The following is a 13552-nucleotide window of genomic DNA, read 5'->3' on the forward strand; positions in this document are numbered from 1 at the left end:
TGATTGGCAACATGCATGGTCCAAAAAGTGTTATTTGTACAACTTGTGACTTTTACTGATAGGTAAATCTGATTGTCAAACAGAGTTACCTCACCCTAAATGTTTGCAGGAATTCCTTTCTGCCTGAGGGCTTCCTTTCTGCTTGAGGTACTTATTTACATTTAAATGTTTGCAGCAACTTCTTTATGCTTTAGGCACTTTTGTTCTATTATATGGAGGCCAAACCGGCCAGACCGGGAGTCTCTTATGCAGGAACACCGTCTTGCCCTGGCCAAGAGACTCGTTGATCTATTATCTGAAGAATCCCTTTTGTCTTCTGTGGACTCCTGAGGCCAAGGGGGTTTTTGAGGAATTTATGGGTGTGTGTGTTCTTGCAAATAAATTCACTCCAGAGTTTCGACTCGGGGTGAGAGGAAACTGGTTTTCGACTGGTGTGGATTGATTCTTCTCACCCTTTGCAAAGTATCTCACACTTTGCAAAGTATGTGTTCCTTGTCTGTTTAAGGTTGTTTACAATGTACCAAATTATCAATCTAATCCCTTTGCGTGTGCTCTGAGTTTTCTTTGAGGTAATACAGGACAAATAAAAATTACCCAACGTTTTTGGTGCTGAAACCCGGGAGAGCAGATCCCTTCAGTGGGAGTTCGCCTTCGGAGAGCCGCGTGGCGCCACTTCCTCATCAAAGTCCGGGGGGCTGAGAATTGCCCCATCGGCCGGCTGTTTATCTCCGCAGACGAACTTCCATTAACAGGCTCTCGCGCACGGACTCAGGGCGAGTCTGCCACTCAGGGAGAGAGTGAGTACCTAAATTAAATTGCACCCTTTAATTTTTTAATAACCAGTTGACAGTGTGGTTTTACGCTGGTGGTGATTTTTTCCATCCACGCACGAAAGACGTTTCGGGCCCCGGTTAAGGGCTGGACTGATAGCCGCCGGACCTTGTCCTGGACTCCCATGCATGGTCCAAAAAGTGTTATTTGTACAACTTGTGACGTTTACAATGGGTAAACCTTCTTTGAAGGTCCTCATGGTTGTCACCACAGAAATGCTGAGCAAATTAACAGGCAGAAAATGTAGCAATCGTGAAACCCAAAGGCTAGAAGTCCAGTACCGAAAAGAAAAAAAAAAGCCTGCTCATGTTACCGTCCTGTGCACCAAGAATACTGGCGTTGCTAATGCGCTTGTGTGCATTGGTGGTCCAGTGGTAGGATTCTAGCCTGCCACGCGGGAGGCCGGGGTTGATTCCCGGCCAATGCGACCTCTGTTGGATAGGATTCCAAAGCCTGTCCAATGCATCCATCAAAGTTAGTAGTAATCTATAATCCAAGTCTCTCATGTGATAGGCAGTGATGCGCTCACCAATACGAACAATGACCTCTTACTCTTCATGTGCCTATTCTTCAATGGGCCTTTTGAAACATCTATGCCAACAGATGGCATTGCATGATGTGCAACAATTGTCGTCAGACAGCATTTATTGGTTACGCTTGGAGCTGTGGCAATGAGTAAAGATGGTTTGAACATCCTAAAGGTTTCCACCACAGAAATGCTGAGAAAAACGACACATTAGGAAGAAACCCTGTGTTCCAATGGCTGTCCTAAATGACAGCTAAAAACATATCAAATGATCAATCACTGCAGTTCAACGAATAAGTGTAAATGAAGACACGGTGGTGCAGTTGATGTGGAATGCAAGCTAAAACATGTTGATTTATGCATTCAGGTTCAACTTACAAAACGACTTACAGTTGAATTGAGTTCCAACAAGATGCCGTATCAAAATCCAAAAAGCTTCCATTACAAACATGTAGAGACCTCAGTGACAATGAGAAAAACAAGTAGAAGTAACTATTCTGAAAAGAAAATGAAGGCTGCACATTTTACTGTGCCATGCATGATACGTGCAGGCCATAAAGGTTAGCGTGTCCTGGTTGGTAGGCCAGTGGTAGCATTCAACAGCTGCCACGCAAGAGACCTGGGGTTAAATAGCAGCAGTTGAAGTGATGGTCAAGTGCAAAATTGGCTATTTTGTTCAATGCATGAAGCTAAAGTTAACTGCGGTCTCCCCGTCGGGGAATCGAACCCCGGTCTCCCGCGTGACAGGCGGGGATACTGTCCACTATACTAACGAGGAACTCACATTCTGTATCAGCCAACCACTGACCCGCTATATAAAAGTCATTGGTTGGCTTTGAATGATTGGCAACATGCATGGTCCAAAAACTGTTATTTGTACAACTTGTGACTTTTACTGATAGGTAAATCTGATTGTCAAACAGAGTTACCTCACCCTAAATGTTTGCAGGAATTCCTTTCTGCCTCGCGGGAGGCCCGGGTTCGATTCCCGGCCAATGCAACCTCTGTTGGATAGGATTCCAAGGCCTGTCCAATGCATCCATCAAAGTTAGTAGTCATCTATAATCCAAGTCTCTCATGTGACAGGCAGTGATGCGCTCACCAATACGAACAATGACCTCTTACTCTTCATGTGCCTATTCTTCAATGGGCCTTTTGAAACATCTATGCCAACAGATGGCATTGCATGATGTGCAACAATTGTCGTCAGACAGCATTTATTGGTTACCCTTGGAGCTGTGGCAATGAGTAAAGATGGTTTGAACATCCTAAAGGTTTCCACCACAGAAATGCTGAGAAAAACGACACATTAGTAAGAAACCCTGTGTTCCAACGGCTGTCCTAAATGACAGCTAAAAACATATCAAATGATCAATCACTGCAGTTCAACGAATAAGTGTAAATGAAGACACGGTGGTGCAGTTGATGTGGAAAGCAAGCTAAAAACTGTTGATTTATGCATTCAGGTTCAACTTACAAAACGACTTACAGTTAAATTGAGTTCCAACAAGATGCCGTATCAAAATCCAAAAAGCTTCCATTACAAACATGTAGAGACCTCAGTGACAATGAGAAAAACAAGTAGAAGTAACTATTCTGAAAAGAAAATGAAGGCTGCACATTTTACTGTGCCATGCATGATACGTGCAGGCCATAAAGGTTAGCGTGTCCTGGTTGGTAGGCCAGTGGTAGCATTCAACAGCTGCCACGCAAGAGACCTGGGGTTAAATAGCAGCAGTTGAAGTGATGGTCAAGTGCAAAATTGGCCATTTTGTTCAATGCATCAAGCTAAAGTTAACTGCGGTCTCCCCGTCGGGGAATCGAACCCCGGTGTCCCGCGTGACAGGCGGGGATACTGTCCACTATACTAACGAGGAACTCACATTCTGTATCAGCCAACCACTGACCCGCTATATAAAAGTCACTGGCTGGCTTTGCATGATTGGCAACATGCATGGTCCAAAAAGTGTTATTTGTACAACTTGTGACTTTTACTGATAGGTAAATCTGATTGTCAAACAGAGTTACCTCACCCTAAATGTTTGCAGGAATTCCTTTCTGCCTGAGGGCTTCCTTTCTGCTTGAGGTACTTATTTACATTTAAATGTTTGCAGCAACTTCTTTATGCTTTATGCACTTTTGTTCTATTATATGGAGGCCAAACCGGCCAGACCGGGAGTCTCTTATGCAGGAACACCGTCTTGCCCTGGCCAAGAGACTCGTTGATCTATTATCTGAAGAATCCCTTTTGTCTTCTGTGGACTCCTGAGGCCAAGGGGGTTTTTGAGGAATTTATGGGTGTGTGTGTTCTTGCAAATAAATTCACTCCAGAGTTTCGACTCGGGGTGAGAGGAAACTGGTTTTCGACTGGTGTGGATTGATTCTTCTCACCCTTTGCAAAGTATCTCACACTTTGCAAAGTATGTGTTCCTTGTCTGTTTAAGGTTGTTTACAATGTACCCAATTATCAATCTAATCCCTCTGTGTGTGGTCTGAGTTTTCTTTGAGGTAATACAGGACAAAAAAAATTACCCAACGTTTTTGGTGCTGAAACCCGGGAGAGCAGATCCCTTCAGTGGGAGTTCGCCTTCGGAGAGCCGCGTGGCGCCACTTCCTCATCAAAGTCCGGGGGGGCTGAGAATTGCCCCATCGGCCGGCTGTTTATCTCCGCAGACGAACTTCCATTAACAGGCTCTCGCGCACGGACTCAGGGCGAGTCTGCCACTCAGGGAGAGAGTGAGTACCTAAATTAAATTGCACCCTTTAATTTTTTAATAACCAGTTGACAGTGTGGTTTTACGCTGGTGGTGATTTTTTCCATCCACGCACGAAAGACGTTTCCGGCCCCGGTTAAGGGCTGGACTGATAGCCGCCGGACCTTGTCCTGGACTCCCATGCATGGTCCAAAAAGTGTAATTTGTACAACTTGTGACGTTTACAATGGGTAAACCTTCTTTGAAGGTCCTCATGGTTGTCACCACAGAAATGCTGAGCAAATTAACAGGCAGAAAATGTAGCAATCGTGAAACCCAAAGGCTAGAAGTCCAGTACCGAAAAGAAAAAAAAAAGCCTGCTCATGTTACCGTCCTGTGCACCAAGAATACTGGCGTTGCTAATGCGCTTGTGTGCATTGGTGGTCCAGTGGTAGGATTCTCGCCTGCCATGCGGGAGGCCTGGGTTCGATTCCCGGCCAATGCAACCTCTGTTGGATAGGATTCCAAAGCCTGTCCAATGCATCCATCAAAGTTAGTAGTAATCTATAATCCAAGTCTCTCATGTGATAGGCAGTGATGCGCTCACCAATACGAACAATGACCTCTTACTCTTCATGTGCCTATTCTTCAATGGGCCTTTTGAAACATCTATGCCAACAGATGGCATTGCATGATGTACAACAATTGTCGTCAGACAGCATTTATTGGTTACCCTTGGAGCTGTGGCAATGAGTAAAGATGGTTTGAACATCCTAAAGGTTTCCACCACAGAAATGCTGAGAAAAACGACACATTAGGAAGAAACCCTGTGTTCCAATGGCTGTCCTAAATGACAGCTAAAAACATATCAAATGATCAATCACTGCAGTTCAACGAATAAGTGTAAATGAAGACACGGTTGTGCAGTTGATGTGGAAAACAAGCAAAAAAATGTTGATTTATGCATTCAGGTTCGACTTACAAAACGACTTACAGTTAAATTGAGTTGCAACAAGATGCCGTATCAAAATCCAAAAAGCTTCCATTACAAACATGTAGAGACCTCAGTGACAATGAGAAAAACAAGTAGAAGTAACTATTCTGAAAAGAAAATGAAGGCTGCACATTTTACTGTGCCATGCATGATACGTGCAGGCCATAAAGGTTAGCGTGTCCTGGTTGGTAGGCCAGTGGTAGCATTCAACAGCTGCCACGCAAGAGACCTGGGGTTAAATAGCAGCAGTTGAAGTGATGGTCAAGTGCAAAATTGGCCATTTTGTTCAATGCATGAAGCTAAAGTTAACTGCGGTCTCCCCGTCGGGGAATCGAACCCCGGTCTCCCGCGTGACAGGCGGGGATACTGTCCACTATACTAACGAGGAACTCACATTCTGTATCAGCCAACCACTGACCCGCTGTATAAAAGTCATTGGCTGGCTTTGCATGATTGGCAACATGCATGGTCCAAAAAGTGTTATTTGTACAACTTGTGACTTTTACTGATAGGTAAATCTGATTGTCAAACAGAGTTACCTCACCCTAAATGTTTGCAGGAATTCCTTTCTGCCTGAGGCCTTCCTTTCTGCTTGAGGTACTTATTTACATTTAAATGTTTGCAGCAACTTCTTTATGCTTTAGGCACTTTTGTTCTATTATATGGAGGCCAAACCGGCCAGACCGGGAGTCTCTTATGCAGGAACACCGTCTTGCCCTGGCCAAGAGACTCGTTGATCTATTATCTGAAGAATCCCTTTTGTCTTCTGTGGACTCCTGAGGCCAAGGGGGTTTTTGAGGAATTTATGGGTGTGTGTGTGTGTGTTCTTGCAAATAAATTCACTCCAGAGTTTCGAGTCGGGGTGAGAGGAAACTGGTTTTCGACTGGTGTGGAGTGATTCTTCTCACCCTTTGCAAAGTATCTCACACTTTGCAAAGTATGTGTTCCTTGTCTGTTTAAGGTTGTTTACAATGTACCAAATTATCAATCTAATCCCTCTGTGTGTGCTCTGAGTTTTCTTTGAGGTAATACAGGACAAATAAAAATTACCCAACGTTTTTGGTGCTGAAACCCGGGAGAGCAGATACCTTCAGTGGGAGTTCGCCTTCAGAGAGTTGCGTGGCGCCACTTCCTCATCAAAGTCCGGGGGGCTGAGAATTGCCCCATCGGCCGGCTGTTTATCTCCGCAGACGAACTTCCATTAACAGGCTCTCGCGCACGGACTCAGGGCGAGTCTGCCACTCAGGGAGAGAGTGAGTACCTAAATTAAATTGCACCCTTTAATTTTTTAATAACCAGTTGACAGTGTGGTTTTACGCTGGTGGTGATTTTGCCATCCACGCACGAAAGACGTTTCGGGCCCCGGTTAAGGGCTGGACTGATAGCCGCCGGACCTTGTCCTGGACTCCCATGCATGGTCCAAAAAGTGTTATTTGTACAACTTGTGACGTTTACAATGGGTAAACCTTCTTTGAAGGTCCTCATGGTTGTCACCACAGAAATGCTGAGCAAATTAACAGGCAGAAAATGTAGCAATCGTGAAACCCAAAGGCTAGAAGTCCAGTACCGAAAAGAAAAAAAAAAAGCCTGCTCATGTTACCGTCCTGTGCACCAAGAATACTGGCGTTGCTAATCTGTTGTGTGCATTGGTGGTCCAGTGGTAGGATTCTCGCCTGCCACGCGGGAGGCCCGGGTTCGATTCCCGGCCAATGCAACCTCTGTTGGATAGGATTCCAAGGCCTGTCCAATGCATCCATCAAAAGTAGTAGTAATCTATAATCAAAGTCTCTCATGTGACAGGCAGTGATGCGCTCACCAATACGAACAATGACCTCTTACTCTTCATGTGCCTATTCTTCAATGGGCCTTTTGAAACATCTATGCCAACAGATGGCATTGCATGATGTACAACAATTGTCGTCAGACAGCATTTATTGGTTACCCTTGGAGCTGTGGCAATGAGTAAAGATGGTTTGAACATCCTAATGGTTTCCACCACAGAAATGCTGAGAAAAACGACACATTAGGAAGAAACCCTGTGTTCCAATGGCTGTCCTAAATGACAGCTAAAAACATATCAAATGATCAATCACTGCAGTTCAACGAATAAGTGTAAATGAAGACACGGTGTTGCAGTTGATGTGGAAAGCAAGCTAAAAAATGTTGATTTATGCATTCAGTTTCGACTTACAAAACGACTTACAGTTAAATTGAGTTCCAACAAAATGCCGTATCAAAATCCAAAAAGCTTCCATTACAAACATGTAGAGACCTCAGTGACAATGAGAAAAACAAGTAGAAGTAACTATTCTGAAAAGAAAATGAAGGCTGCACATTTTACTGTGCCATGCATGATACGTGCAGGCCATAAAGGTTAGCGTGTCCTGGTTGGTAGGCCAGTGGTAGCATTCAACAGCTGCCACGCAAGAGACCTGGGGTTAAATAGCAGCAGTTGAAGTGATGGTCAAGTGCAAAATTGGCTATTTTGTTCAATGCATGAAGCTAAAGTTTACTGCGGTCTCCCCGTCGGGGAATCGAACCCCGGTCTCCCGCGTGACAGGCGGGGATACTGTCCACTATACTAACGAGGAACTCACATCATGTATCAGCCAACCACTGACCCGCTATATAAAAGTCACTGGTTGGCTTTGAATGATTGGCAACATGCATGGTCCAAAAAGTGTTATTTGTACAACTTGTGACTTTTACTGATAGGTAAATCTGATTGTCAAACAGAGTTACCTCACCCTAAATGTTTGCAGGAATTCCTTTCTGCCTCGCGGGAGGCCCGGGTTCGATTCCCGGCCAATGCAACCTCTGTTGGATAGGATTCCAAGGCCTGTCCAATGCATCCATCAAAGTTAGTAGTCATCTATAATCCAAGTCTCTCATGTGACAGGCAGTGATGCGCTCACCAATACGAACAATGACCTCTTACTCTTCATGTGCCTATTCTTCAATGGGCCTTTTGAAACATCTATGCCAACAGATGGCATTGCATGATGTGCAACAATTGTCGTCAGACAGCATTTATTGGTTACCCTTGGAGCTGTGGCAATGAGTAAAGATGGTTTGAACATCCTAAAGGTTTCCACCACAGAAATGCTGAGAAAAACGACACATTAGGAAGAAACCCTGTGTTCCAATGGCTGTCCTAAATGACAGCTAAAAACATATCAAATGATCAATCACTGCAGTTCAACGAATAAGTGTAAATGAAGACACGGTGGTGCAGTTGATGTGGAAAGCAAGCTAAAAAATGTTGATTTATGCATTCAGGTTCGACTTACAAAACGACTTACAGTTAAATTGAGTTCCAACAAGATGCCGTATCAAAATCCAAAAAGCTTCCATTACAAACATGTAGAGACCTCAGTGACAATGAGAAAAACAAGTAGAAGTAACTATTCTGAAAAGAAAATGAAGGCTGCACATTTTACTGTGCCATGCATGATACGTGCAGGCCATAAAGGTTAGCGTGTCCTGGTTGGTAGGCCAGTGGTAGCATTCAACAGCTGCCACTCAAGAGACATGGGGTTAAATAGCAGCAGTTGAAGTGATGGTCAAGTGCAAAATTGGCTATTTTGTTCAATGCATGAAGCTAAAGTTAACTGCGGTCTCCCCGTCGGGGAATCGAACCCCGGTCTCCCGCGTGACAGGCGGGGATACTGTCCACTATACTAACGAGGAACTCACATTCTGTATCAGCCAACCACTGACCCGCTATATAAAAGTCATTGGTTGGCTTTGAATGATTGGCAACATGCATGGTCCAAAAAGTGTTATTTGTACAACTTGTGACTTTTACTGATAGGTACATCTGATTGTCAAACAGAGTTACCTCACCCTAAATGTTTGCAGGAATTCCTTTCTGCCTGAGTGCTTCCTTTCTGCTTGAGGTACTTATTTACATTTAAATGTTTGCAGCAACTTCTTTATGCTTTAGGCACTTTTGTTCTATTATATGGAGGCCAAACCGGCCAGACCGGGAGTCTCTTATGCAGGAACACCGTCTTGCCCTGGCCAAGAGACTCGTTGATCTATTATCTGAAGAATCCCTTTTGTCTTCTGTGGACTCCTGAGGCCAAGGGGGTTTTTGAGGAATTTATGGGTGTGTGTGTTCTTGCAAATAAATTCACTCCAGAGTTTCGACTCGGGGTGAGAGGAAACTGGTTTTCGACTGGTGTGGATTGATTCTTCTCACCCTTTGCAAAGTATCTCACACTTTGCAAAGTATGTGTTCCTTGTCTGTTTAAGGTTGTTTACAATGTACCAAATTATCAATCTAATCCCTCTGCGTGTGCTCTGAGTATTCTTTGAGGTAATACAGGACAAATAAAAATTACCCAACGTTTTTGGTGCTGAAACCCAGGAGAGCAGATCCCTTCAGTGGGAGTTCGCCTTCGGAGAGCCGCGTGGCGCCACTTCCTCATCAAAGTCCGGGGGGCTGAGAATTGCCCCATCGGCCGGCTGTTTATCTCCGCAGACGAACTTCCATTAACAGGCTCTCGCGCACGGACTCAGGGCGAGTCTGCCACTCAGGGAGAGAGTGAGTACCTAAATTAAATTGCACCCTTTAATTTTTTAATAACCAGTTGACAGTGTGGTTTTACGCTGGTGGTGATTTTTTCCATCCACGCACGAAAGACGTTTCGGGCCCCGGTTAAGGGCTGGACTGATAGCCGCCGGACCTTGTCCTGGACTCCCATGCATGGTCCAAAAAGTGTTATTTGTACAACTTGTGACGTTTACAATGGGTAAACCTTCTTTGAAGGTCCTCATGGTTGTCACCACAGAAATGCTGAGCAAATTAACAGGCAGAAAATGTAGCAATCGTGAAACCCAAAGGCTAGAAGTCCAGTACCGAAAAGAAAAAAAAAGCCTGCTCATGTTACCGTCCTGTGCACCAAGAATACTGGCGTTGCTAATGCGCTTGTGTGCATTGGTGGTCCAGTGGTAGGATTCTCGCCTGCCACGCGGGAGGCCCGGGTTCGCTTCCCGGCCAATGCAACCTCTGTTGGATAGGATTCCAAAGCCTGTCCAATGCATCCATAAAAGTTAGTAGTAATCTATAATCCAATTCTCTCATGTGATAGGCAGTGATGCGCTCACCAATACGAACAATGACCTCTTACTCTTCATGTGCCTATTCTTCAATGGGCCTTTTGAAACATCTATGCCAACAGATGGCATTGCATGATGTGCAACAATTGTCGTCAGACAGCATTTATTGGTTACGCTTGGAGCTGTGGCAATGAGTAAAGATGGTTTGAACATCCTAAAGGTTTCCACCACAGAAATGCTGAGAAAAACGACACATTAGGAAGAAACCCTGTGTTCCAATGGCTGTCCTAAATGACAGCTAAAAACATATCAAATGATCAATCACTGCAGTTCAACGAATAAGTGTAAATGAAGACACGGTGGTGCAGTTGATGTGGAAAGCAAGCTAAAAAATGTTGATTTATGCATTCAGGTTCAACTTACAAAACGACTTACAGTTGAATTGAGTTCCAACAAGATGCCGTATCAAAATCCAAAAAGCTTCCATTACAAACATGTAGAGACCTCAGTGACAATGAGAAAAACAAGTAGAAGTAACTATTCTGAAAAGAAAATGAAGGCTGCACATTTTACTGTGCCATGCATGATACGTGCAGGCCATAAAGGTTAGCGTGTCCTGGTTGGTAGGCCAGTGGTAGCATTCAATAGCTGCCACGCAAGAGACCTGGGGTTAAATAGCAGCAGTTGAAGTGATGGTCAAGTGCAAAATTGGCCATTTTGTTCAATGCATCAAGCTAAAGTAAACTGCTGTCTCCCCGTCGGGGAATCCAACCCCGGTCTCCCGCGTGACAGGCGGGGATACTGTCCACTATACTAACGAGGAACTCACATTCTGTATCAGCCAACCACTGACCCGCTATATAAAAGTCATTGGTTGGCTTTGAATGATTGGCAACATGCATGGTCCAAAAAGTGTTATTTGTACAACTTGTGACTTTTACTGATAGGTACATCTGATTGTCAAACAGAGTTACCTCACCCTAAATGTTTGCAGGAATTCCTTTCTGCCTGAGGGCTTCCTTTCTGCTTGAGGTACTTATTTACATTTAAATGTTTGCAGCAACTTCTTTATGCTTTAGGCACTTTTGTTCTATTATATGGAGGCCAAACCGGCCAGACCGGGAGTCTCTCATGCAGGAACACCGTCTTGCCCTGGCCAAGAGACTCGTTGATCTATTATCTGAAGAATCCCTTTTGTCTTCTGTGGACTCCTGAGGCCAAGGGGGTTTTTGAGGAATTTATGGGTGTGTGTGTTCTTGCAAATAAATTCACTCCAGAGTTTCGACTCGGGGTGAGAGGAAACTGGTTTTCGACTGGTGTGGATTGATTCTTCTCACCCTTTGCAAAGTATCTCACACTTTGCAAAGTATGTGTTCCTTGTCTGTTTAAGGTTGTTTACAATGTACCAAATTATCAATCTAATCCCTCTGCGTGTGCTCTGAGTTTTCTTTGAGGTAATACAGGACAAATAAAAATTACCCAACGTTTTTGGTGCTGAAACCCGGGAGAGCAGATCCCTTCAGTGGGAGTTCGCCTTCGGAGAGCCGCGTGGCGCCACTTCCTCATCAAAGTCCGGGGGGCTGAGAATTGCCCCATCGGCCGGCTGTTTATCTCCGCAGACGAACTTACATTAACAGGCTCTCGCGCACGGACTCAGGGCGAGTCTGCCACTCAGGGAGAGAGTGAGTACCTAAATTAAATTGCACCCTTTAATTTTTTAATAACCAGTTGACAGTGTGGTTTTACGCTGGTGGTGATTTTTTCCATCCACGCACGAAAGACGTTTCGGGCCCCGGTTAAGGGCTGGACTGATAGCCGCCGGACCTTGTCCTGGACTCCCATGCATGGTCCAAAAAGTGTTATTTGTACAACTTGTGACGTTTACAATGGGTAAACCTTCTTTGAAGGTCCTCATGGTTGTCACCACAGAAATGCTGAGCAAATTAACAGGCAGAAAATGTAGCAATCGTGAAACCCAAAGGCTAGAAGTCCAGTACTGAAAAGAAAAAAAAAAGCCTGCTCATGTTACCGTCCTGTGCACCAAGAATACTGGCGTTGCTAATGCGCTTGTGTGCATTGGTGGTCCAGTGGTAGGATTCTCGCCTGCCACGCGGGAGGCCCGGGTTCGATTCCCGGCCAATGCAACCTCTGTTGGATAGGATTCCAAGGCCTGCCCAATGCATCCATCAAAAGTAGTAGTAATCTATAATCAAAGTCTCTCATGTGACAGGCAGTGATGCGCTCACCAATACGAACAATGACCTCTTACTCTTCATGTGCCTATTCTTCAATGGGCCTTTTGAAACATCTATGCCAACAGATGGCATTGCATGATGTACAACAATTGTCGTCAGACAGCATTTATTGGTTACCCTTGGAGCTGTGGCAATGAGTAAAGATGGTTTGAACATCCTAAAGGTTTCCACCACAGAAATGCTGAGAAAAAAGACACATTAGGAAGAAACCCTGTGTTCCAATGGCTGTCCTAAATGACAGCTAAAAACATATCAAATGATCAATCACTGCAGTTCAACGAATAAGTGTAAATGAAGACACGGTGGTGCAGTTGATGTGGAAAGCAAGCTAAAAAATGTTGATATATGCATTCAGGTTCGACTTACAAAACGACTTACAGTTAAATTGAGTTCCAACAAGATGCCGTATCAAAATCCAAAAAGCTTCCATTACAAACATGTAGAGACCTCAGTGACAATGAGAAAAACAAGTAGAAGTAACTATTCTGAAAAGAAAATGAAGGCTGCACATTTTACTGTGCCATGCATGATACGTGCAGGCCATAAAGGTTAGCGTGTCCTGGTTGGTAGGCCAGTGGTAGCATTCAACAGCTGCCACGCAAGAGACCTGGGGTTAAATAGCAGCAGTTGAAGTGATGGTCAAGTGCAAAATTGGCCATTTTGTTCAATGCATGAAGCTAAAGTTAACTGCGGTCTCCCCGTCGGGGAATCGAACCCCGGTCTCCCGCGTGACAGGCGGGGATACTGTCCACTATACTAACGAGGAACTCACATTCTGTATCAGCCAACCACTGACCCGCTATATAAAAGTCATTGGTTGGCTTTGAATGATTGGCAACATGCATGGTCCAAAAAGTGTTATTTGTACAACTTGTGACTTTTACTGATAGGTAAATCTGATTGTCAAACAGAATTACCTCACCCTAAATGTTTGCAGGAATTCCTTTCTGCCTCGCGGGAGGCCCGGGTTCGATTCCCGGCCAATGCAACCTCTGTTGGATAGGATTCCAAGGCCTGTCCAATGCATCCATCAAAGTTAGTAGTCATCTATAATCCAAGTCTCTCATGTGACAGGCAGTGATGCGCTCACCAATACGAACAATGACCTCTTACTCTTCATGTGCCTATTCTTCAATGGGCCTTTTGAAACATCTATGCCAACAGATGGCATTGCATGATGTGCAACAAT

At 44.5% G+C, this 13552-nt stretch overlaps 10 non-coding genes across 10 annotated transcripts; 4 read left to right on the forward strand and 6 right to left on the reverse strand.

Moving 5' to 3' along the window:
• Positions 1-2063: 2063 nt before the first annotated feature.
• trnad-guc (transfer RNA aspartic acid (anticodon GUC)) lies at positions 2064-2135 on the reverse strand. The gene has a single exon. It is a non-coding gene; the product is annotated as a tRNA-Asp (tRNA).
• A 1027-nt stretch (positions 2136-3162) lies between these two features.
• Positions 3163-3234, reverse strand: trnad-guc (transfer RNA aspartic acid (anticodon GUC)). The gene has a single exon. It is a non-coding gene; the product is annotated as a tRNA-Asp (tRNA).
• Positions 3235-4484: 1250 nt separating this feature from the next.
• On the forward strand, positions 4485-4555 carry trnag-gcc (transfer RNA glycine (anticodon GCC)). Its single transcript has one exon. It is a non-coding gene; the product is annotated as a tRNA-Gly (tRNA).
• An 805-nt stretch (positions 4556-5360) lies between these two features.
• Positions 5361-5432, reverse strand: trnad-guc (transfer RNA aspartic acid (anticodon GUC)). The gene has a single exon. It is a non-coding gene; the product is annotated as a tRNA-Asp (tRNA).
• A 1255-nt stretch (positions 5433-6687) lies between these two features.
• Positions 6688-6758, forward strand: trnag-gcc (transfer RNA glycine (anticodon GCC)). Its single transcript has one exon. It is a non-coding gene; the product is annotated as a tRNA-Gly (tRNA).
• An 805-nt stretch (positions 6759-7563) lies between these two features.
• Positions 7564-7635, reverse strand: trnad-guc (transfer RNA aspartic acid (anticodon GUC)). Its single transcript has one exon. It is a non-coding gene; the product is annotated as a tRNA-Asp (tRNA).
• A 1027-nt stretch (positions 7636-8662) lies between these two features.
• Positions 8663-8734, reverse strand: trnad-guc (transfer RNA aspartic acid (anticodon GUC)). Its single transcript has one exon. It is a non-coding gene; the product is annotated as a tRNA-Asp (tRNA).
• A 1249-nt stretch (positions 8735-9983) lies between these two features.
• Positions 9984-10054, forward strand: trnag-gcc (transfer RNA glycine (anticodon GCC)). The gene has a single exon. It is a non-coding gene; the product is annotated as a tRNA-Gly (tRNA).
• A 2127-nt stretch (positions 10055-12181) lies between these two features.
• Positions 12182-12252, forward strand: trnag-gcc (transfer RNA glycine (anticodon GCC)). Its single transcript has one exon. It is a non-coding gene; the product is annotated as a tRNA-Gly (tRNA).
• An 805-nt stretch (positions 12253-13057) lies between these two features.
• Positions 13058-13129, reverse strand: trnad-guc (transfer RNA aspartic acid (anticodon GUC)). The gene has a single exon. It is a non-coding gene; the product is annotated as a tRNA-Asp (tRNA).
• Positions 13130-13552: the final 423 nt, after the last annotated feature.

Source organism: Nothobranchius furzeri, chromosome 14 (assembly GCF_043380555.1).
Source record: "Nothobranchius furzeri strain GRZ-AD chromosome 14, NfurGRZ-RIMD1, whole genome shotgun sequence".
NCBI lineage: Eukaryota > Metazoa > Chordata > Actinopteri > Cyprinodontiformes > Nothobranchiidae > Nothobranchius > Nothobranchius furzeri.